At 31.5% G+C, this 25,892-nt stretch overlaps 1 protein-coding gene, 1 long non-coding RNA gene and 1 pseudogene across 7 annotated transcripts in view; all 3 read right to left on the bottom strand.

The window, feature by feature from the left end:
- Positions 1–25,892, bottom strand: part of LOC144560394 (cypmaclein-like) — a 91,924-nt gene that overhangs the window by 52,402 nt on the left and 13,630 nt on the right. The window lies entirely within an intron of this gene.
- LOC144561025 (BTB/POZ and MATH domain-containing protein 2 pseudogene) lies at positions 5,835–7,338 on the bottom strand (annotated as a pseudogene). The gene has a single exon (XR_013513558.1). The product of XR_013513558.1 is annotated as a BTB/POZ and MATH domain-containing protein 2 pseudogene (transcript).
- Positions 20,470–22,664, bottom strand: LOC144561016 (uncharacterized). 5 transcript variants are annotated; one of them, XR_013513551.1, is made up of 3 exons: positions 22,608–22,664; positions 21,259–22,079; positions 20,470–21,079 (listed from the first exon to the last, which is right to left on the bottom strand). It is a non-coding gene; the product is annotated as an uncharacterized LOC144561016 (long non-coding RNA). The 5 variants fall into 5 exon arrangements; XR_013513552.1 differs by lacking the exon at positions 22,608–22,664 and adding an exon at positions 22,488–22,506; XR_013513553.1 differs by lacking the exon at positions 22,608–22,664 and having other exon boundaries at positions 21,259–21,829; positions 21,929–22,344.

Below are 25,892 nucleotides of genomic sequence, written 5' to 3'. Positions count from 1 at the left end.
TACCACTAATTCATCTTCTTGTTACACATCACACATCTACAGTAAGTGCAATGCTTTAGTAAGTGCAATGATTGAAATGGTAAAATGGTAACCTGAAATATGTTCACTCATATTTTACTGACAAGAATGGGCCGATTTGAGCATTTTAAAAGAATCTAGAAGAGAAAATTATGTGGTGTATTTACCTTGTTCTGGGTTCAACTTCAAGGACATGTTGTTTTCAAATACTGTATGTGAGAACGGGAATAAAATACACTTAATTGCATAAATGAAGCTAAAATTTGGTCAATTTGTTGTAAGAACTCTTGGTTTCTTAAATGAAACGGGATTTAAAAGCCTTTCATCAAAAAAAAATATATATTTGGTCAATTTAGGCTCAACTTAATCACAAATGTATGCATTTTATTGAAAGAATTATATTATGCTAAACATTATTCTACTTTTTTATTTGAATGTTTTGTTATTTAGTTAACGAATTGAATTTGTTAGAAGAGATATTTGTGATTTGATTTTTTTTTGCTTCATAAAAAACTGTTAGTTAGAATTTATTGTATATTTGTATTTTAATTTTATATTAGTAATTGAGATTGTATATCTATGACATGATAAGTTTCGATGATTTATTTGTAAAAATAATAAAATATTATATTTATATTTTTCGTTATTCGCCTGCTACCGTTTCATTACCCGCTAGTTTTAACGGGTATGGGTATGATAGGGTAAGGCATATTCTTAACGGGTATGGGTAGACTATGGGTAAGATCAATTCTTAATGGGTATGAGTATGAAAATGGTTCCACCCTACCTGTATCGTACCTATTGACACCCCTACTCTCTCCCCAACCAAACCCTGGCCATCCATGGCTGTATGAACCACTCCCCCCAAACTGACGAAGAGTTGAAAGAAATAGCTGAATTCAACGAGTGGCTCAAATTAAACTACTCGAATTTTGGATGAGGAAATTGCACCTGAGGAATGGGATTCAGACTCGGGTATGAGGGACCCCCACCAAAAGTGGATCTGGGTCCGACAGAGGATTCGGTCTGACCAATCCCAACCACTCAGGATGGACTGTTACCCCTCTCACCAACAGACAACACTTCAAATTTATTAGTTCACACAATAATTAACATTCTTGAAATTTATTCAAGCAAATGTACTAATTTATGTATGCTAGTTAGCACACCTTTTTGTACATTAATGATAATTTGTGAGATCATGGCTTTCAGATTGAAAACTTGAGACAGTATGTTCTAAAACTTATTTAATTTAATGTAATGATAATATTATTTGTTTTGATCTTTATTTCCAATTGAACATCTATTGTGAGAAAATCATTTTACCTTCAAGATTTTTCACTCTCTATATTACCTCATGCAAAAATAATTCCAGAACATTACAATAAACAAATTAAAATAAATAAGTGTAGTATGGTATGCTTTCAATGTTAAATTCTTTCAAATCGGAAAGTGCAATTATTAATTTAGTAACATATGAGAAAATATATACAAAATTAAAGTTCATTTATAACCACATAGAATATCAAAGGTGTACTTGAAGTCACATCAACAAAAACATTTTATTACTACAATTGATTTGATTTCAGTTGCATCTTCCTCAATATAGGCACCGAATTAGCGAAAACTTCCATGTTATATGATATTTAAGAGTAAAAAATGATATTTATATTGTTTCACTCTCTCTAGCATGACATGCTTCAAAACAAGATTAAAAGATGAACTTGATATCTTTTACTGTTGCATGTGAATTAGATGCAAATCTCACCCAAAAAAAGCTCTTAATTTCACCGTTGTGGAGTGAAAGAGTCAAGTGTAACAAAAAAAAATAAAAATTGTCTGCGCGCGTCTTGATTTGAAGCTGAGAGTGTGACTCAATGTAAGAGCTTGTAAATATCTATTTTTAGTCCTAAATATCTTATTATGGGGAAGGTTTTGATTACTACGTTACCGCTGTGATGAAGTCAATAATTGAGTAAACCTAATCAATTTCAACATATATAGTGGTCATGTGTTTAACAATGATTGTTACATCTTTTAGTTTATTTTTTCTTTTTCATTAGTAAATAGTTGTAGGTTATGTCACTCTATGCTTCAGGTAAAAAATGATTTAAAAAACTTGCATATTAGCATTCAAAAGTTTGATTGATTAAAATGTAAAAAAAATATTTATATTAATTGTAGTTGCATGGTAAGAATATGTTCATTTGAAGAGAATAGTAAAAGATTAATAATAACTTCAAAATAAGAGTTTAAAATTAAATTAAAAAAAGGAAAAATAAGAAATGTTTTGTACTTATTGTGGATGAACTTTTTTTTTTTGGTTAATAAATTAGAATTGATGAGTATTGAAACTGAGAATAGAATATCCAGGATTTATCATGATCATCGTCATATATATTATATAATGGCTTCATGTAATAATGAAGTTTAGCTTCTTTCTCATAGAGTAAGTAATTAAAAAAATGAACAATTTAGTTTTATTAATTTTATCTGCAGTTCAATGTTTTTAATTTGCACCAAAAACTTTAATAATGAAGTTCAATGTTTTGCTGGATATATATATTGAGTTCAATGTTTTGCTGCATTAATATGTTTGTTTAATAATGAAGTATATGCTTAAAGCCCCTTTCATTACTGAAATGCTTAAATACAATGTATCTAGATCAACTACCCTCTACAATAAACTCAATATATATATCCAGCAAAACTCAGAATTAATGCAATCTATATATATACAACCTCTGTGACTCAAAAACTTGTGTTCCTCGTAAGAAAATTGGTACCATACACTGGTACTTAACAACTCATCTACAAATTTTCAGAAATTAGCCCAATTATTCAATCACACAACAAACATAAATATCAAAATTTTCTAAGTAAACACAATCAAAGTGGACGATTTGCCCGCTTCATATTTAATTTATACCATAACACAAATATAATGCACTTAAAAAAAAAATGTTTCCAACTTAAACAATGATTCGCAACTTAAAATTCAATACATAAACTAGCACCAAGAGTTCAGTACAAATTAAACTCAATACATAAACTAGCACCAAGAGTTCAGTACAAAACAAACATCCTTTTTTCCTTAAAAGAAAGATAATAAAAACTAATCTATATATACAAGTCATCTACACACCACAGACCACCACTTGCTCTAATACCCTTGTGCTTGGCCTTTTCAATTAAAGGCTTTCTTTGAGCTTTAGTGGGCCTTCTTTGAGCCTTAGTGGGCCTTCTTTGAGCCTGTCTAGCTCGTATAAACCTCAACTGATATTTATGTGTTCTCATGATTTCAACCTAATTATACAGTCAAGTTTCAATTAATTATCCCCATTTTGCCACATTTATATTCTGTTGTGGCTCTTTGACTACAGGTAGGTCATGCATCCTATTCACGGGGCCTCCATTTGAAAACGAATTTACTTATTCCTGCAAAAGTAGTAGTAGGTCACATGCATATATATAACATTAGTTATTCCAGCGAAACACGTACTCATCCTAAATTTTCAAGAATTAGAATCCATCTGAAAACACAATTTCACATTGTAATAAGTTCCTTTTAAAATTTTCTTACTCCCAAGTAAACATTCCACATCAGATATAATTAATAAAGAAACAAAAAATATAAATGCATGTGCATGTGCATGTGCATGTAACAAATTAAGGGCGGTTTTATGCATGTGAGGTTCTGTCAAATTTATGCAACCACATGTAACACTTAATTAAACTTCAGATTGTAAAATTAAGAGCTTAATTCACAACTAAATAAGACAAATAATTACATCAACAAGGGACTTAATTAATTATCTGAACATCCTTTACTTGCATCGATCTGCTGAATCAGTTCAGTAAGAAGACCCACAAAAATGAAACCAACAAAATGATGGAACCAATGAATGGCCTGAATCTATAATAACTTACCAGGATCTGATCAGACATCTCTTTAACTGCTCAAAAGCTGTGCTCTCACGGAGAAGGGAGAAGGGAGAAGCATGCAAGGAAAAATCGGAATCGGAATTGGAAGCGGGATCGGTCCCGGCCGATTCCAATCCGGAATCGACCAATTCGGCTAGGAAAATTGAAATTTTTCTTTTTTTATTTACCAGAAACTTGTTTTACACTAAAAAAAATTGAAAAAAAATTGATAAAAAAATAATTTGTCAATAATTTATATTTAGACAAATGATTACAATCAAATAATCCACTAATACAATATAATACAAGCATTAAAACTAAAAACACACTCTTTCACTGTCAGAAACTATGTCGTACTGGCTGGATCACTTTATCATTGTTTGTATTATGAAATTGAGTAGAAACATATTGCCTAATTAATTTTGAAATAGAGTAAAAACAATAAATTACATATATTAAAAACCAGTTCAGTAACAGGGAGCGCAATAGGCATGTTTGGATCACTTATTTCATGTCAGTGTTGTGGTCCCTATGGAGACAACGCAATGAAGTAATCTTTCGAGATAAGAAGCTACCGCCGTGGTTAGTAGCCAACCGAGCTGCTGAGGAAGCAAAGTTATGGCTGAAATTTTGTAGAAAAGGAAACAAAAATGTTGGGGCTCTAATGGGTGCTGGTACTGATGTACTAAATTAGTTTTGAGTTGATGTAATATTAGTAGGAACTGATGTGTTAAACAAACTTTATCAATATAGTCTTGGTAGTCACTACCAAGTTTAAAAAAAAAAAAAAAAAAAAAAAAACCAGTAAAATATATATTAATAAAATTTCTTGAAAGTCAAATTATATAGAATCATAATAAACACAATTTTAATAATTAATTCTCTTAAAAAAACAACAGATTGATTCAGTATTTATAGATGGAAGTAAAGAATTAAGATCATTCTAATTGCTCCCCCAAATCTCTTTAGTTGGTCCACCCGTTCAAATTTGTGGGCCACCAATGGTCAGGGGCACAGAATTCATAAATAGCGAGTAGAGATATCATTCTTAAGGGGACCAAAGAAACAGCAATTGTTGGGCTGCTGCTACTTCATTAAAAGCGTGGCCCAACCACAGCATCTATTTTCAATATTTTCTGCCCGAGCTTCTACCCGCATTGCCCACGATATCTTGTTCGGCCAAATGCTTACTCCATCCGCTCTCTCTCCGTCTCCTCCATTTTCCTCTTATTATGGATGCATCATAGGCTCACGTCGTGAGAATCGCTCTGATTTGGACAAAAACTCCGCTGATTCTGGTCTGATTCCACTAATTTGGCCGATTTTTTCAAGCAAAACTCAACCACCGCGTAACTTGGGTAAAAATCAGCTCGGCCTTGTCCGATTTTCCGATCCGATGCAGCCGATTCCGGTCTGACTCGGCCGAGTTTGCCTTCTATGCCAGAGAAGGGAGAAGAGAGGATAAATCTGGTGGAGGTAATTAACTAGGGAGGGTTGAGGATTCAGATTATTCAAGCCATTACTCCTTAATTATATATTGCTTCAAAAATCATGAAAAATGCATTTAATTATACTTTACATGCTGTGTAAATGTTATGAGAAAATTCAAAAGGATGAATACATAAGGATGTTTTACAAGATTGAGGGGTATAAGTGAAGTTGAAGAGTCGTGACTCGTTAATAAAAAAGATTCATGAACAAGACCTGATCTTTTTTATGAAAGATTGGAAATCATTGTAAGGTGCACTTTTAAATTTTTTTTTTTCCGTTATTATCATGAATTATTCTAAATAAAGAAAGGTACCCGGCCGGTACCTTTGTAGCAGTGCTCGATGAAACAAAATCCATCCCAACTCGATGAAAATCCTAATTAAGGAAATTATCACTAAAAGTTTCTTTGTAGCAGTGCTCGTCTGCTGAATTTTGATTCCGCCTTTGGAAGCACAACAATTCCAACAGAGGATACATACAAATTTCTATCAAATTAAAAATTTATCATAACTATCTAATAAATTCTTGCAAATAACACAACTTAACCAGAAATTAATCAGGAAAAACACAACATATCTTACTATTAATTAGAAGAAGAAACTAGTTTCATCCAAAATGTAAAATACTTCAACATAGTTAATTAACATAAAAATAAAAATAAAAAACAGATTAAAGGATTTCATGATACATAACCATATCAGGTTCTCCTATTGCTGGTACCCTTCTTCAGAAGCTCCTTGTAAATTGAAGGACAACTCACCGTAAGGCTTGCAAATATATCAGTTTCTATTAAGCTATCCAAAATCTTAGAAGAAGAAATATAGTCGAGACATAATTCTTTGAGTTGTTGGCAGTTATGTTGTGCAGCTAGAGCAAGTGTCGTCACCACATTGTCAGCATTAATTTTCTTGGCTAACGTCTCCTCACAAATAAGCCTTAATCTGTCCAAAGCGTACCGATCAGCTGCTACAAGTAAATGCTGAGCCATAATATCTCCATGCACGCCTTTGTCGGTATGGTCATTACTTGGAGGAAACATATCAGTATATATGAACTGTAACAAGGCCTTGAAAATCTGGGGTTCAATATCTTTAATCTCAATGCAACTGGCTGTGCTTTCACTCATAGAGCCGAAAAGTTCAGCCCGAAAAACAGATGAACGGGAGGCTAAGATAATTCGATGGGCTGGAAATGTTTCCCCTTTTACCTTAAAGGAGATGTCAGCACCTTCTCCACTTTGCAACAAATTATGGAGATGCTGGTGCATATTGGATGGAGGCACAGAGATGGAGTTATTATTTTTTTCTTCTTCTAAGGATGGCTCAAGAATTTTTAAAGTGCACTCAACTGTAAAGCTTTCATCCTTGAAAAATTCTGGTAAATTTAACCAGTGTGGAGACAAAAATAAAGCGTTCTTATTTCCTTTTTTGTTGTATGTGAAAAAACTGCTCTCTTTGTAAGTGGATGATGCTACCCCGTTTTGGCCTACTAGACTAAAACAAAGGAAAACATCAACATCTTTTCCTTCGCTCAGTAGTTCAACATAGAATTCTATATATCTAAAGCTATATGAAGATTCAGCTGTGCCCTGTGGGTAGTACAGTATAGCCCATTGGTACTCACCAACTGTGAATGTGCCACACTGAATGCTTCTACCAGCTTTGATGCCACCAGTCAATGATGTATGGATTTTGACACGGTATGTGCCAGTTGTTGCTTTCATTTGGAATTCTGAAGTTTTATACGAAGAAGCCATGGGCTTTGTGTATTTAGCTCGATAATTGAGGTTTTACAAGATGATCGAGGGGAAGGAATAAGTGCTTCTTTAAGTGATTTGGAAGATGACAATGTTCATATATATAGAGCAATAAACGAAGTTGAAGAGTAGTGAATAAAGAAGATTCATGAACAAGACCTCGCCTAAAGAAACCAAGTGATCTGAAAGCAACTTAATTTAGTGCGCCTCAGAAAGCAACTTTAATAGAGGGAAAGATATTATAATTTTTGATAAAGGAAGGTATTAAACTAAGGGAGCAGAAACCAACTTTATCTAAAGTAAGCGAGGGAAAGCATCTTTTATTTATCAAAAATAATCTTAACTTATCTGGCTTTTAAGCATATATTTTCATTAGCCTATACTTTAATAAGAGAGAGAAATTACTCTCTCTATGAAAAATTGAAAATCATTGTAAGCCGCACTTTTTTTTTTCGTTATTATGAATCAATCCATATAGGAGTGTGAACGAATACGAATATACGATATGAATTGGATGCAATTATTTTTCATACTCATGATGCTCATTAGAGTTGATGTTACTCTTATTTTATTCTGACTCATTAAAAATTGATCTTATTCGTACTTTATCCTTACATGTTAAGATTGTTAGAAACAAATGATAAAAAATGAATAACTAATAATACTAATATAATAATATTTTTTTTATTAATTTTGAATAAACTATCAAATTTATTCATTCTATACAAGCATTATGACATAACTAATATAAAAAATCAAAATGCAATAGCAGATGTACAATTAATTTAAACTAATTTTTGTATGGCTTTTAAGCTGGAAAAGTACAAAATTAATAGAAGAGATAGGATTGCAGAATTTTGATGCCGCATTTGGAAGCACAACAATTCCAACAGAAGATATCATTAAATTTCTATCAAATTAAAAATTTATCATAACTATCTAAATTCTTGCAAATAACACGACTAACCAGAAATTAATTAGGAAGAAAAGACACAACATATCTTACTATATTAAGTAGAAAAAGAAACTAGTTTCATCTAAATTGTAAAATACTTCAACATATATAGTTACTTAACATAAATAAAACAGATTAAAGGATTTGAAAAAGCATCTTTAATAAGATAGAAAAATTACTGATAATCAGAATCCATCTTTATCTAAAGTGAGGTATTGAAGTAACTGACCGAAAGCATCTTTATATGGCTTTTAAGCATCTTTAATTTTCATTAGCCTTTACTTTAATAAGAGAGAGAAATTACTCTCTCTATGAAAAATTGAAAATCATTATAAGGCGCACCTTTTTTTTGGTTATCATCATTAATCAATCCAAATTAGGAGTGTGAATGCATGAATACGATGCGAATTGCGTGGAATCATTTTTCATACTGATGATATATGTTCATTCGAGTTGATCTTGCTCGTATTCTAACCTTACATGTTAAGATTATTAGAAATAAATAATAATGAATAAATAACGAATAATACTACTGTAATAATATGTTTTATTAATTTACGAATAATACATATAAGATTGTATAAAGTCTGTCTTTTGCTTGGTGTATTCAAGATGACATGTTCGATATGCGATTTTAACAAAATCCAACAAGTCCAGTATTCTCTTTTTTCTCTTTATTATTTTATTTTTTTCGGCTATGTCCTTTAAATTTTAATGTGAAAAACAAAAAGATCCTTATTTCTATGACATAAGATTCACGCTAATATTTGGGACACCAAACGGTGACTGATGTTTCACACTAAACATGCTTGGGACATAACCAAACCATGACTGATGTTTCAAGATTCACGCTAATATTTGGGATTTTTAAAAAAAAAGAGGACCATCTAGATTCCTGACGGTTCTGAAAAGAAATGACCAGAAATAAAATTAAAAAAAAAGCAGTGGGCAATTTGTAATTTATTAATTGGGGATATTAATAAAAAAAATTCGGAGCAATTGTCTCATTAATTAACCTAAGGTTTTATATTGATGAATATCCATATTTTTACAAAAGAATCATATCAATAAAAAAACTAACATACATATATAACAATTAACGATTTGAAATAAACTTGTCACAAAATTAAATATATTTGAGTGAGGGTATACATATAAACAATTACAATTTAGTAAATTAACTATATTCAAGTTTATGTAAATGAAAGAGACATAACTTTATGTTTCGTTATTAATATGACTATTACATTGAGTTGTTTATTGCAATAATAATAATAATAATAATAATAATAATAATAATAATAATAATAATAATAATAATAAATATGGAGATTTTCACATGACTTTTTTAAATGGGCCGATTTTATATTTTTCACATCACTATTTTCCCTTCTCTCTTCTTTCCTCTCAGCCGAAAAAGTATATTTTTGCCAATCTTATTCCCTCTCTCCCTTACATGTGGACCCCAAATCCCTCAAATTAAATCCATTTCTCTCTCTCTCTCTCTCTCTAACCAGCAGACCCCACCTCCCTCACCCTCTCGTTCCTTCCTGGAGAAGGAAAGACATATTCATAGGGCCTCCGTGTCATGACTTTCTTAAGAAATAAGAAAGTGCATGTTATGTTTTTATATGGTTTGCTTTTAACATGTGAGGAAAAAGAAAATGATTCTTTCTGGATTTTTACAAATTGTACGCTTTCACCGTTAAGTAATACGAACAAAGATATTGAGTTGACAACATTATGTTTTATTGTTTTGTTGCCTTTTCTTTTTTTAGTTTTATCTGCAAAATTATCATTCACACAAATAAATACTGCAATTAATTAAGTATTTTTGTTGAAACATGCACTTGATGCAATAACCTAAGTTTCCAACCATAAACATACAAATTAATAACAAATTTGATATAGAACTCCAGAATAATATAGCATTGAAAAACATTATAAATGAGAAATGATCAATTATTACTTGAAGCACTATTTATATTCTTTTGCACTCATTGTGCTAGCTAGATGCTTTTGTGTTGTTGAGTACATAATTAATTATTTTATTTTATTTTATTTCTTAAGTTCATATTTTTCTTAATTTGAGGACTTCAAATCAAAATATAAATATATATTTTTTCCAACATCAATAATACACATTTCCACAAATATTAATTATATTTCAACACAGTTTTTATTTTATCGAATCAAATTTCGTCCGATCTAAGCCGTCCGAACCGTGTTTGTGATTCGTGAAATCTGAAATTTCGATGCGCACAAATTGGACTTCTTAGATCAGATATTGAACGGATTTTGATCCGATAACCATCAAAAACAAAGATTTCAATAGCGTTTATCACGTCATAGCGGAACGGCTAAAAAGCTCAAAAGTTGTGCTCTAGAAGGGAGAAGGGAGAAGATAAATCTGGTGCAGGAGGCTAACTATAGGGAGGGTTGAGGATTCAGATTAATCAAGCCATTATTCCTTGTATATTGTTTCAAAAAAATTGCAAAAATCATGAAAAATGGATTTAATTATACTTGACATGCTGTGTAAATGTTATGAGAAAATTCAAAAGGATGAATAAATAAGTATTTTTTTTACAAGATTAAGGGGTATTGTGGTTACTAAATTGTCCGACAATTATGGTGACTTGGAAGATGCATGTTAATGGTGGTCCATAAATATATGAAGCAATAAGTGAGGTTCTCCAATAGAACTAATAAACATTTAATATGAAAAATAATAATACAACATTGCTAAATCAATGCTAGATACAATAGAAACGAATTTCAAAATGCAAATTATTATTATTAGGCGGGACATATCTTACATGCAGCGCTGCAAATGGTATGCACATACTAATGCTTGGTTTTCGAAAAATTGATTAACCTGTTTCTAAAACAATATCCAACCCAGCTAGATGAAAATCCTAATTAAGGAAATCATCACTAGCTAAAAGTTTCTTTGTAGCAGTGCTCGTCTGCTGAATTTTGATGCCGCCTTTGGAAGCACAACAATTCCAATATAATAGAGGATACATACAAATTTCTATCAAATTAAAAATTTATCATAACTATTTAATAAATTCTTGCAAATAACACAAATTAACCAGAAATTAATTAGGAAGAAAAGACAACATATCTACCTATGAAGTAGAAGAAGAAACTAGTTTCGTCTAAATTGTAAAATACTTCAACATAGTTAATTAACTTAAACAAAACAGATTAAAGGATTTCATGATACATAACCATATCAGGTTCTCCTATTGCTGGTAACCATCTTCAGAAGCTCCTTGTAAATTGAAGGACAACTGACCATCAAGCTTGCAAATACATCAGTTTCTATTAAGCTATGCAAAGTCTTAATTAGAAGAAGAAATATAGTTGAGACATAATTCTTTGAGTTGTTGGCAGTTATGTTGTGCAGCTAGAGCAAGTGTCGTCACCACATTGTCAGCATTAATTTTCTTTCCTAACGTCTCCTCACAAATAAGCCTTAATCTGTCCAAAGCGTACCGATCAGCTGCTACAATTAAATGCTGAGCCATAATATCTTCATCCACGCCTTCATCGGTATGGTCATCACATGGAGGAAACATATCAGTATATATGAATTGTAACAAGGCCTTGAAAATTTGGGGTTCAATATCTTGAATCTCAATGCAACTGGCTGTGCTTTCACTCATAGAGCCGAAAAGTTCAGCACGAAAAACAGATGGGCTGGAAATGTTTCCCCTTTTACCTTAAAGGAGATGTCAGCACCTTCTCCACTTTGCAACAAATTATGGAGATGCTGGTGCATATTGGATGGAGGCACAGAGATGGAGTTATTATTTTTTCCTTCTTCTATGGATGTCTCAAGAACTTCTAGATTGCACTCAACTGTAAAGCTATCATCCTTGACAAATTCTGATCTATTTAACCAGTCTCGAGTCAAGAATGAAGCGAATCCGTGATTATCTCCCTTTTTCTTGTATGTGACAACTTTGCTCTCTTTGTAACGGGAAGATGCTATCCCGTTTTCATCTAGTAGACTGAAACAAAGGAAAACATCAACATAATATCCTTCGCTCAGTAATTCAACATAGAATGAAAATTTACCCTGTGGGTAGTACAGTATAGCCCATAGGTACTCGCCAACTGTGAATGTGCCACACTGAATGATTCTACCTGGTTTGATGCCAGTAATCAATGATGTTTTGATTTTGACACGGTGTGTGCCAGTTGTTGTTTTCATTTTAACTTCTGAAGTTGTATACGAAGAAGCCATGGGCTTTGTGTATTTAGCTCGATAGTATTAAGCTTTTACAAGATGCTCTTGAGGAAGAAAAAGTTAAGTGACTTGGAAGATGTCAATGTACGGTAGTCCATATGTCTCTCTCTCTCTCTATATATATAGAGATGGACTATGGTGCATTGCAATGCATAGGCCATGGTGTGTATTGGATCATAAATCACCGATTCAAAGTCCAAATGACCGATCCAAACCATTCATTTTGTTCTCCATATTAATATGTGCTTGGAGACCAAATTTTATATTTTTTGGAATTTTTTTACTATTTATTAAGCCACTTTGAAAATCGCTGATCCAACGGTGACTGTTTGGAACAGTAAAATCAGAAGCCACCGTTGGATCAGCGATTTTCAAAGTGGCTTAATAAATAGTAAAAAAATTCCAAAAAATATAAAATTTGGTGTCCAAGCACATATTAATATGGAGAACAAGATGAACGGTTTGGATCGGTCATTTGGACTTTGAATCGGTGATTTATGGTCCAATGCACACCATGGCCTATGCATTGCAATGCACCATAGCCCATCTCTATATATAGATATCAATATGGATCAATATATATAAGTGAAGTTGAAGAGGCGTGACTCGTGAATAGTAAAGAGTGAAGATTCATGAACAAGACTTGGCCTCAAGAATCGAAGTGATTACCTCTTAATCAGTCATTCAATTCTTTAATTAATTTGCCTCGTGATCTGATAATCATCACAAAGCAACTCTTCGTTAGACGATACTTTAATTAAAGTGACGGAGAGAAACTTTCCAACGAAAGGTTGGAAATTATTGTAAGGTGCATCTTTAAATTGTTTTTTTGCCAAGTACGACCCAGATTTCTTTTCTTTTCTTTTTTTGTGAGGTTCTCCAATAGAACTAATAAACATTTAGTATGAAGGCCCATCTAAATGAAAACCACGATGAAAAGCCCATTCAAGGTCCATCTAAAAAAAAGTAGGTCAAATGAAAACCTCCTGCTGTTGTTTCTAATTCAATATCGAACAATCATATTTATCAAATCATTATTTGTAGCTCGAGTAGATCATGCATATCTTAAATATATAAACTATAAAATTCAATGGTTATATGTTTCGCAAATCAGTCAAACAGCATAAAAGATTGCTTACAACAACAGTGAGGACGTGTGATTTGTTGTATTTTTTAATCTTAATTAATCCAACTCAGATATTTTTTACATAATATAATATCTTTAGATTTTATGCTATCAGCAAAAATTATTATAAGGATGGTACTTTTTTTTTTTTTTTTTTGGAAAAACATGATAGTGGCTATCATGTGCTGTATTAATTAATATAAAATTTTAATATAAATTACATCAAGCTTAATTTCTATATAGGAATGAGTGACATCAGTATTTCCTATATTATAAGAAATGGGCCAAAATATCTAAATCTTCAATGGGCCAGGCCCAAAAATATCTAAATCTTTTTCCTCTTTTTAAGGTCCAGAGAATTAAAAGACAAATCTACTTCATTTACTTGCATGTTTTCCAAATGAAACAAGGGGGAGAAAGAAACAGAGAAAGTGCTACCTAGACCTACATGGTAGCTAGGATGCCTGGTTTTCATCCTGTAAACTAATTTAAATAAGGTAAACTAATGTTTTATTCGGTTTTCAAAAATTAATTCGAACCAAACCGAACCGAACAAATCAAAGTAAATTTCAATTTATTCGGTTAAACTGACATAGAATATTAATTATAAAATTAATATTTTTGTGTTAATTTTTTGAATTTTTTTTACGTAAGACTATATATATCTAGTGTCATTAATTATATATGTGTATTAGTATTATATATGCTGAGTGTAAAAAATATATACGTGTCTTATAGTCATAGATTATATTTAATTGTTACTTCTAAACTGAACCTTTGAATACGCGTTATGTATACTTATAACTTCACGAGACTGATTAGCTAGGTAGGCTTAATCAATACTCGAAATAATTTAGATTTGGTTCAACAATTATATTATCAAATTATCTATTTCTTGTATGCACAATTTATCCAAATATGATCTTTCATGCAAGTTGGCTAAGATCAAAATGGTAGTTTCTAAATCTTGGTGCTATCAATTTATTTTTGCAGTTTTAATGTTCAACATGTTCTTCATATTAAAATGTATTTGGAGACCAAATATTAATTTTTTTTTTAAAAGAAAATACTATTTTTAAAATCAGTGTTTTGAATAATAAAAAATAAATAAAAAGAAATCTCGTAACTACTAAGCAAGAAAGTGTTGTAGCCGGTAGTCGTACGATGTACATTTAGATTTGTGCAATGTCCTCAAAAACTATAACTTTCAATGGAAATCATCTTGAAAGTTTGAAACTCAAAATTTAAATTAAATTTGTTTGAAACTTAATTTTTACAGTTTGAATTTATTGTTTGAAATTAATTCGATATAAAATCATAACTTTCAATGGCAATCATCTTGTAAATTTGAAACTCAAAATTTAAATCTAAATATTTAAAGCTTACAGATATGATTCTTATCTTATTTGAAAAAAAAAAAGTATATATTTCTTCTGATGTTGTTTTGTGGGATTGGTTTATTTGTAATTAAACGACAAGTGTGCACTTACGTGTTAATTTCTTGCGACCCAAACACTTCAATAATTGAATCAACAACACACAAATTATTCAAATAATTAAACTTAAAAATTGACCCCAGTTGTCTATTCTTTGTCCGTACTATAATAATAGGCAAAACAATACTTTTGCAAACGCACCCCTAGAAATTTTTGATTAAACTTCATTTGGATTTTCCAATACTTTCAATCTCCCCTCTACTAATTATTAATTATAACTGTTTTGTCACATTTTTAAAGTCAACATGTTTCGTAATATATATATACTTAAAATATGAATGAGGAGGGATCTAATTATTAGAGGTGCTATTGGGTCGGGTCGGGTCTGGATACTATTATATTTGGACCCGTACCCTAAAAGTGTCCGGGTTCGAATTTCGATCCATATATTTATTTGTTTCAAATTGGATCTGGTCCGAATCCGGATACCTATCTACCCGTAGATATTTCGGGTCCAATATTTCGATTCCGGATAGATAGATATCCATAACTTGTTTGTAGATTATCAGGTCCAGTTCGAATACGGGGCGGTTCCGTGTCTGGAGCGGATATATATCACAACTTTAAAGCATTTGAAAAATCATTTCCATTTAAATATAATTATAATTTCTTAAACATCTCATATCATAAATCATTATAATATAAATTAAAAACTACTGTAAAATAAAAATTATACTATTGATCTTGTTCATAAATAATAAAATATATCATGCTACATAACACAATAAAAATAATAACTCTAAATTATTAGTTATCTATCTAAATTAAAAAAATACTATCATATTGATTCAACATTTGCAAGTACTCCTTCCATACTACAGATTTTTTTTCTCATTAGTCTTCAATAATATTTTGTGAAACTTGGAGAGTATTATTTTTAGAATTTGATTGTTGATTGTTTGGAGTACTCATGGTGTAACAAAAAATATTGAAAAGTTTTTTGTTTTTTATTAATAGCTTTTGAATTCTGGATGATGAAGAGAAATAACTTTTGAAAATTAAAATATTGAAGAAGAGATATAATTTTAGAAAGTAAAATATTAGAGATGACGATTTCCTTTTCTATGGTTCAAAAAACTGATTTTTTTAAAAATACCCAAAACAAAAAATAAATAATTTAAAATATCCAGGTTTCGGACAAAATTTTAAAAATGCCCAAACCGCCTCAAAATTCGGCGGTCCGGAATTTTAATTCCGAACCACCAATAAATTCGGCGGTCCGAAATTTTAATTCCGAACCACCAATAAATTCGACGGTCCGGGCCTATAAATACCCCCCAAAGCCTGTTTCTCTCTCCTCACAATTCATTTTCTCAAAATCTCACTCTCTCTCCTCCCCACCCGAATTTCTCCTCTCTTTTCTCCTCTCTTCTTCTCTCTTCTTCCAATTTGCAAGTAAGTCCCTAGATTTTTTTGAAATTTCATTTGTAGTGTAAAAAAGTTGTAGATTAGTCCAATTATGTTAGTAAGGTACCAAAATTAGTATTTTTTTTTTAGTTAGTTGAGTTAGTGCTAATTAGTTATAATTAGGATTAAATAATTACGGTACCAATTTAGTAGTAATTAGTATCAATGTAGGTATCAAAATATTTATAATTAGTGATAATTATGGTACCAAAGTTAGTTTTAATTTTAACTTGAATTATTTAGTCCAAAATTTGATCGTAATTAGTGCTAATTAGTTATAATTAGGGTTAATTAATTACGGTACCAATTTAGTGGTTATTAGTGTCAATGTAGGTACTAAAATATTTGTAATTAGTGATAATTATGGTACCAAAGTTAGTTTTAATTTTATTTTGGATTATTTAGTCCAAGCTATGATCGTAATTAGTGTTAATTAGTGGTAATTAGTGTTAATTAATTAAAGTACCGAATTTAGTGATAATTAGTGTTAATGTAGGTACAAAATTAGTTTTAATTAGTGATAATTGAGGAGGCCAAAGTTAGTTGTAATTTTATTTTGGATTATTTAGTCCAAAATTTGATAGTAATTATTGTTAATCAGTTATAATTAGGATTAATTAATTACGGTACCAATTTAGTGGTAATTAGTGTTAATGTAGGTACAAAATTAGTTATAATTAGTGATAGTTGAGTATATTTGAGTATATTTTATCATATTTGAGTATATTTTTGTCGTAATTAATGTATTTTAGCATATTTTACCGTGATAAGCGTATTTTAGCATATTTTAGTATATTTTGCCCAAAGAACAATTTTTTTTTTCATATTAACGTAATTTAACCAATTGTAGCATGTCTAATTTTTTTTCAAACGTAGGATGGCTAGGGGACGGCCTAGGAGACCACCACCACCCGACCATACTGATGATCCCATTTCCGTGGACAGCACGGAGCATTTTAGTCCATTATTATGGATACCTCATAGTGAGCATCGAGTCTCACTGGCATCCCGAGAGGTACTTGATTACTTTTTCCTTTATTTTTTGAAAGTTTAAATTTTTGCTAATTGCTCATTTTTTTTAAGTTTTTATGTTGTTTTTTTTTTCAACACAGAGTCAGGACCTCCTAGAATGTAAGAATCGGGCATACGGCATGCAGTACTACTCTCTGATGGACCCGTATCTAGGAAATTTGGGGTTGTACCATTTGGTCGATATTTTGGAGACGGAGAGCAAGGCTACTAATGCATCCCTCATCCAGGCACTAGTGGAGCGATGGCGCCCCGAGACGCACACGTTCCACTTCCAGTTTGGAGAGATGACAGTGACTCTTCAGGATGTGAGTGTCCTTTGGGGTTTGCCCATCCAGGGCATGCCCGTCGGTGGCATATCAGACTCCACTGATGATAAAACGATTAATGCCACCCTCGCAGAGTTGTTGGGAGCGGAGCCAGCTATACGCGATAATGGCGGGAAGTCGAGGTTTCATGTGAAGAAGACGGCACTGCGAGCTCTATTCGCCAATCGAGGTCTGCATTGGGGATCCACGGAGCTCGTGGATTTTTTTTTAGTTAGTTTTATTATGTTTTAGAGCTCGTGGGTTTTTTTTTATAGTTTTATTATGTAGTGTTTTATATTTTATTATGTTTTATGTTTGTGTTTTTAGTTAGCTTATTATGTTTTATATTTTAGTTAGCTTATTATGTTTTATATTTTAGTTAGCTTATTATGGTTAGCTTATTATGTTTTATGTTTTATTATGTTTTAGTTTTAGTTTTGGGTTAAACTATGTTTTATGATAGTATTCGTACAATAAAAAAATATTAAACAATTTTGAAAAAAAAACACTAAAAAAATAAGAACACAAAAATACTTCAAAAATAACACTAAAATAAAATAGTACAACAACAAAAATAAGAACAAAAAAACACTAATAAAAATAACCACAAAGTTAAACCCCGGAAGAAAAATTTATCGGTTGGGGCTATTTTTGCGAGCTTATATCTCACGTTTTGTTCAGAGATTCTGAATAAAACTTGGCAGTGCTATTCTAGGATGTTGATACTGTATGTCGGTAAATTTTCATGATTTTTGGAGATGTTTTTCTAAGGAAACCAGAGGTGCAAAGTTGGACCCCGGAAGAAACATTCATCGGTTGGGGCTATTTTTGTGAGCTTATATCTCACGTTTTGTTCAGAAATTCTGAATGAAACTTGGCAGTGCTGTTCTAGGATGTCGAGACTGTATGTCGGTAAATTTTCATGATTTTTGGAGATGTTTTACTAAGAAAACAAGAGGTGCAAAGTTGGACCCTGGAAGAAACATTCATCGGTTGGGGCTATTTTTGCGAGTTTATATCTCACGTTTTGTTGAGAAATTCTGCATGAAACTTGGCAGTGCTGTTCTAGGATGTCGAGATTATATGTCGGTAAATTTTCATGATTTTTGGAGATTTTTTACCAAGGAAACCAGAAGTGCAAAGTTGGACCCCGGATGAAACATTAATCAGTTGGGGCTATTTTTACGAGCTTATATCTCATGTTCTGTTCAGAGATTCTACATGAAACTTGGCAGTGCTGTTCTAGGATGTCGAGACTACATGTCGGTACATTTTCATGATTTTTCAAGCTGTTTTGCTAAGAAAATCAGAGGTACATTTTATTGCAAAAAATCTGAATATATAAAACAATTTGATTTGCAAAAAAAAAAAAAAAAAAAAAAAAAAAATTCGGACCGCCGAATTTATTGGTGGTTCGGAATTAAAATTCCGGACCGCCGAATTTTGAGGCGGTTTGGGCATTTTTAAAATTTTGTCCGAAACCTGGGTATTTTAAATTATTTATTTTTTGTTTTGGGTATTTTTAAAAAAATCGGTTCAAAAAATCTATGAATGGAATACTAATAATTTGTAAAAAGGACATATCAATGAGAGCAATAAATTTTCATTATTATGTAGAGGATATTAAGGTAAATATTGAATGATGTATTCATAGCAATAAATTTTATTTAAAAAATTAATGCGGATGTTACAGAAGAAATAAATTTGGCATCCATCTGTGTATAAACATCGCGAATATGTGACTGCATTGTATTTTCTCACATTCAAGTTGTGAAAAAGTACTAGGCTCACCACGGCTTATGCAAAAATTAATATGCAAAGTTGTACTTTTTATATTAATAGTTATTAATATATGTTTTATCGGGTATTTATACGGGTATCGGGTCGGGTTCGGTTATGGGTCAGATAATTAAATGAAACACATATCATACCCATTACAGTATCGATTCCCGTTCGAATTCAGATCGGATATTAAATTATTAATTTTGTAACCTTACTCATAATTTAACCGGTTATATTTTTTAAACCATACCCTATCCAAATTAATCATATCCGAGTCGATTTCGGGCCGGATCCAGTTCGGTTCCGGATCGGATCCGGATAATCGGGTAGAAGTAGCACCTCTACTAATTATACTATTTTATGGTGATACATTTTGACACCATATGCTTATCTGTTATTTTTACGGTTTCAAAATTCAAATAGTCGATCCGAACTGTTCAACATGATCTCAATATTAATTTTTTTAATTTTTTTTAAGTAAGACTATAACTAGTGTCATTAATTATATATGTGTATTAATATTATGTTTAGTGTAACAGAAATATATGTCTTATAGAGTATATTTAATTGTTACTTCTAAACTGAACCTTTGAATACGCGTTATGTACACTTATATCTTCACTACACTAGTACAGAATAACAAATTAGCCACGGTTAAAAATTGAAATTACTCACGGATTCGCCACCGTGACTCATGCTGGCGTTTGTAAAAGTGCAGAGTAAACACCCACGGTTCTTTAACCGTGACTAGATTTTCCTTTACCCACGGTTGACTCCAGAGCAAACGTGGATTTTCCTTTACCCATTTTCCTTTACCCACGGTTGACTAGATTTTTCTTCACGGTTGGAACCGTGGGTAAAAGTAATCTAACTAAATTAGTTAAATAGCTGATGCATAAACAATGTGAAATAGAAATACTGAAATAATTTAGGTTTTTTCATTTATTGAATTAAATTAACTTACAGAGAATATTAAATAATAAACACAACCCACATATCAAACAAGGGTTTGGTTGTGTCAAGTAAATACAAATCTATAAAAAAATTATAAATTAGTTCTGTACAAATTACCACCAAAATTTTTTAATATGTCATAAAGAAAGAAAAATTGAATACGGGACAAGTTAGAGCAACTTTCTCCTAGACTAGTACTTCATTTATTTTGTCTTCCTATTGTTCCTCACATCCATATTTGTAACTTTCGTCTCAATAGAGCATGCCTTAGGAGAGTGTTTAGGGGCCCTGACCCGTTTTCACCACGCAATACATCCTTTGCTTTCTCTACAACCTAAGAACCATGAAAGGTAGTGTAATTTTAGTTGTGTCAACTTCCTTAGAAGAGTGTCTAGCCTCCAGTCTCACTCATAATGCACATACACCTGCGTTACGTCCCACAGGCCTTCAAATCTTATCAAACTCGATATCTAATTTTTTATCAGTCAAGTTTTGCAATACAAGAGAACACTTCTTTATGGTACATCACTCTGAAGCTGAAGATTGTTTATGAAGTACTGATCATCCATTCCCTGGAAATGTTCAAGAAATGTATTTATAAGTCTCAAGCATTAGTACTGCAGAAGTACTTTAGACAAGTTCATACTTTTGAAAGCACATAAAACCTTTCTTAAGTTGCAGGTTATACCCAAAAAATTTAAAAGAGTTCTGAAGGGCCCAAACAAGAAATAAACAATAACATGTAAGTTACCTTGTAACCGACTCTGTAGCTGTGTTCATAGCTGGGAGTTTGGCTCCCATCCCTTCTTTGCCGAGGAAAAGCAACTGACAAATGTTCTACTTTACTGTGACTACTACAAAAAAAAGTTTCAATAAAAATAAATTTAACCCAAATCTCAAGTAACCCTACTTGACAAACCCCAAAATAATGCCACTGATGTAACCAAAAAGAGGTTGCCAAAATTGAGCACAACATTGTTTGATACTAGTAAGAATATGGTTAAGCCACACTCTCTAAAATCAATGCAAAAATAGATCATAGCAATAAAACTAACAATAAAAAATTAATATAATATTTAGACTTACATATTGAACCAGTACTCATCATCAATTCTCTTTTAAATTCTTAGCAGACTCTTGGCTGAGCTTTCTCTTTGTATGCTACTTTACAACTCTCATCCCATCTCATCATAAAGTATTTTTTGTATTCATAACTAACTTAATTTTAAGTTAGTGTGTATACCATGATCCAGGACCAATACATTTTCAATTTATGCTCTCTAGTATGCGGCCCTCCTTTACTAATGTATTTCAGAAAAGCCCTTAAGAAAAATAAAGGATAGTAATTAGTGTTAATTGTAGATTCAAAGAATAACTATTTACAAGAATGGAAATAAAAGATACTTTAATTGATTGCTTACTGATTGTACTACTTCATGATTTTTGCACAGGGAACAGCCTCCCTTCTCCCAATTTCTTGGTTGTGCACTATGAACTTAAACACCCGAACACCCATTTGACATTAATTCATTTGATTGATTTGATATGGCTCTGACATGGGGTTTAACAAATCTGAAATTTAACAAGACAGATTTAATAGCTTAAAACAAGATTAATTAACACATGGTAAACAATATTATATGTCAGCAAGATATGGCAGCAAACATAGTAAAAAAAATCCATGTAAACCCTAGTCAATTTTCATTTATGATACTAATTGTTTATAGCAAGAAGTACACATAATTGTTCATACCCCAACGATACTAATTATTCATGCATTAAAAAATGTGTATTATCAGACTAGCACCATAGTACTAGATCTAGATTAATATAAATTTTATTTAGAATTTTGAAGTACTGAGAGTTCAAGTATGAAATTAAATAACCAAGTAAAGATTGCTATACACAAAAACCTGCTACTTCATATGCATATGCTTAAAACAAAAGGCATCGATAAGTACTTGGATTCAAGACTATTACCTGTCCTGATAACAAGAAATCAAGAATAAGCTACAATGGAAAAAACAATCGTGGTGATTGAAACTGTTGTAAAGATGAAGATGAACTAAAAGAAATCCAACAGAGAGAATCGATACTGACCTAGAGAGACGGAGGCCGACGTTGTGCTGAGCGGCAGAGGGAGCGGAGGAGGGGGGGGGGGGGGGGGGGGGGGGGGGGGGGGGGGGGGGGGGGGGGGGGGCGAAGTTGTTGAGTGGCGGACAGAGGGAAACCGAATTTGGACTGAGCGGCGGACAGAGAGGGGTAGATTTGGGTTGAGCGGCAGAGAGATCGATATTGGAAACCCTCGGAGAGAGAGAGTGGGAGGAAAATGAAAATATCGCCCAAGTGAGAGATGGAGCAAAAAGAAAACAGTACTAAGGATATTTACGATTCTTTACACCCTTTACCCACAGCTCTTTACCCACGCCTCCTCCAATCCTAGCCGTGGGTAAATAGCACCTTAACCCAGTCGTGAATAATATCAATCCTTTACTCACGGTTAAATTATTTGAGCCACAACAACCACGGTTCAACCGTGTAAACAAGTTATCTGACTATCACACTTTCTTATTTACCCACGGCTCACTAAAAAACTTTCGGAACCGTGGTTAATAACCTGTTAATAATTAATCATTTTGTAGTAGTGCTAGACTGATTAGCTAGTCTTAATCAATTAATACTAGTATTAATTTAGATTTGGTTCAACAATTATTTTTATCAAATTTTCTATTTCTTGTATGCAAAATTTATCCAAATATGATCTTTCATGCAGGTTGGCTAAGATCAAAATGGTAGTTAATTTCTAAGCCTTAGTGCTATCAATTTGTTTTTGCAGTTTCAATGTTCAAATAGTCAATCTGAAGTGTTCAACGTGTTCTTTATATTAAAATTAGATTGGAGACCAAATTTTACATTTTTTTAAGAATTTTTCTAGAGTTGTACCCGGTAGCCGTGAGATGTACGTTTAGAGTTGTGCAAGGTCCTCAAAAATTATAACTTTGAATGGAAATCATCTTGTAAGTTTGAAACTTAAAATTTAAATTAAATTTATTTGAAACTTAATTTCTATGGTTTAAATTCTATTATTTGAAGTCAATTAATTAATTCGATGTAAAACTGACAATCATTTAAATATATAAATATTTTAAGCTAGCTCGCGGATATTATTCTGGCTTTAATTAAATAAAATATATAGATTTCTTCTGATGTTGTTTTGTGGGATTGGATAATTAATTTGTAATTAAACGATAAGTGTCCACTTACGTGTTAATTTCTTGCGACCCAAACTCTTCAATAATTTAATCAACTTAACAACACACAAATTATTCTACTAATTTAAATTAAAAATTGACCCCAGTTGTCTATTCTTGGCCATACTATAATAATATTTTTGCAAACACACCCCTAGAAACTTTTGATTAAATTTCATTTGGATTTTCCGATACTTTCAATCTCCCTTCTACTAATTAATTATTAATTATAACTGTTGTGTCACATTTTTTAAAAGTCAACATGTTTCTTAATATATATACCTAAAATATGCAGATATTCAATTATACCATTTTATAATGACACATTTTGACACCATATATTTATAAGTTAGTTTAGTAATTTTAAAGTCTAAATAGTCGATTCAAACTGTTCAATATGATCTTTATAATAAAATGTGTTTGGAGACCAAATTTTATTTTATTTTTAAATTGTTTACTATTTATTTACAATTTTGGAAATCATTTTTTTAATGGTCTATAATTGTCTGAAAGCAGCAATTTTGTACACATCATAATAAATACTAAAAAAGTTCCAAATATCTAAAATTTGGTCTCGAAGCACATTTTAATATGGAAATCATGTTGAATGATTTGGATTGACTATTTGAATTTTGAAATCGCAAAAATAACTTATAAACATATGGTGTCAAGATGTATCACTATAAAATGGTGTAATTGGATCCCTCTGCATATCTAAAATATGCAAAATGTATATTTTAAAATTAAAATTCATAAAGGTTCAATGTATTACAAAATATTAAAAAAATACTACTTAAAATTAAAATAGCTAACAATTATGATAATTTTGGATAATTTTGGGAATAAAATATGGCCGTTAAAAACATAACAAATATTGCCAAACCGTCGTGAGCAGACATTTTCGATACGCTATGATTGATTCTTGTTGTTTTCTAGGAGTCACTACAAGAAATGATATTTCAATAGTTTAGAGGGTACAGATGAAATTTATTCAGCATGAATAAAGAAAATGGGAAATATAATGGCCACATAAAATATTCATATTATATCAACCACCATTCCAATTGGGCCATATATATCCTCCATGTGGGCCCCACCACTCTATGAGGTCGTGTGGTTTGTTGTATTGTTTATTTGAGCAAAACTAGGGTGTGATGTGCTCACCAAAAGAGATTGGTGAGCACATCTCTAAATGATGAAATCGTTGAAATTCAAGTATTTCGTGAGTGATGCATGTACATAAAATATTTTAAAGTTTCGAATTCATTAAGTACATGATCAAGCGGTCAAAACAATGATGAAAAATTAATACATAAAACATTTTAAAAAATAATTTATAAAATATTCATTGTTTTGACCGCTTGATCATGTGCTAAATGAATTCGAAACTTTAAAAATTTTGCATGTACATGCATCACTCACGTAGTACTTGGATTTCAATGGTTTAAATTCGTAGTTGGAAGTCAATCCGATAGTCATTTGGAGGTGTGTTCACCAACTCCTCTCGGTGAGCACATCACACCCTAGTTTTGCTCTGTTTATTTAATCTTAATCCTACAAAAATATGTTTTTTATACGTAATTTATGATTTGTAATGTCCAATTACAGTATTTGGACGTTATAAATCATAACATTTCTCTTATATTTCAAAATTTTACGAAATCTTACTTCATTATCAATATTTTTTTTATTAATAAAAAATAGGGTAGAACTTGTATCAAAATTTCATCAGTTTTTAATGTATGTAAATATTATGTTGGATTTTAAAATAAGAAATTATTCTCCAATTATGTGGACCGGAGACATCTGTTCTTATCATGGACTTTGGTGTATGTAGACCAAGAAGGTTTTTGGAATTTCGGTGTCACCTTTTAATACGGTTTTGTTAGAACATGTCTTGCACGGAACTTATTTGTATTTGTGGATTGATTGGTGACGACACGCGATTCATTACCACATCTGATATTTATTTGCCATGTGGATAGCATTAGAGATATAAACCACATTTATTTTGTTCTCAAAATAAAATTAAGTATTAACAAATAATTTAATTTTAAAATAATATCAAATAAAATGCATCACAAATTTTTTTTTAATAATTGATCATGTACATTATAATATTATTATTTTTTTT

The sequence above is a fragment of the Carex rostrata genome, chromosome 10 (genome assembly GCF_964058835.1).
Source record: "Carex rostrata chromosome 10, lpCarRost1.2, whole genome shotgun sequence".
In the NCBI taxonomy this organism is placed as follows: domain Eukaryota; kingdom Viridiplantae; phylum Streptophyta; class Magnoliopsida; order Poales; family Cyperaceae; genus Carex; species Carex rostrata.
This window is presented reverse-complemented; position numbering and strand designations above follow the sequence as displayed.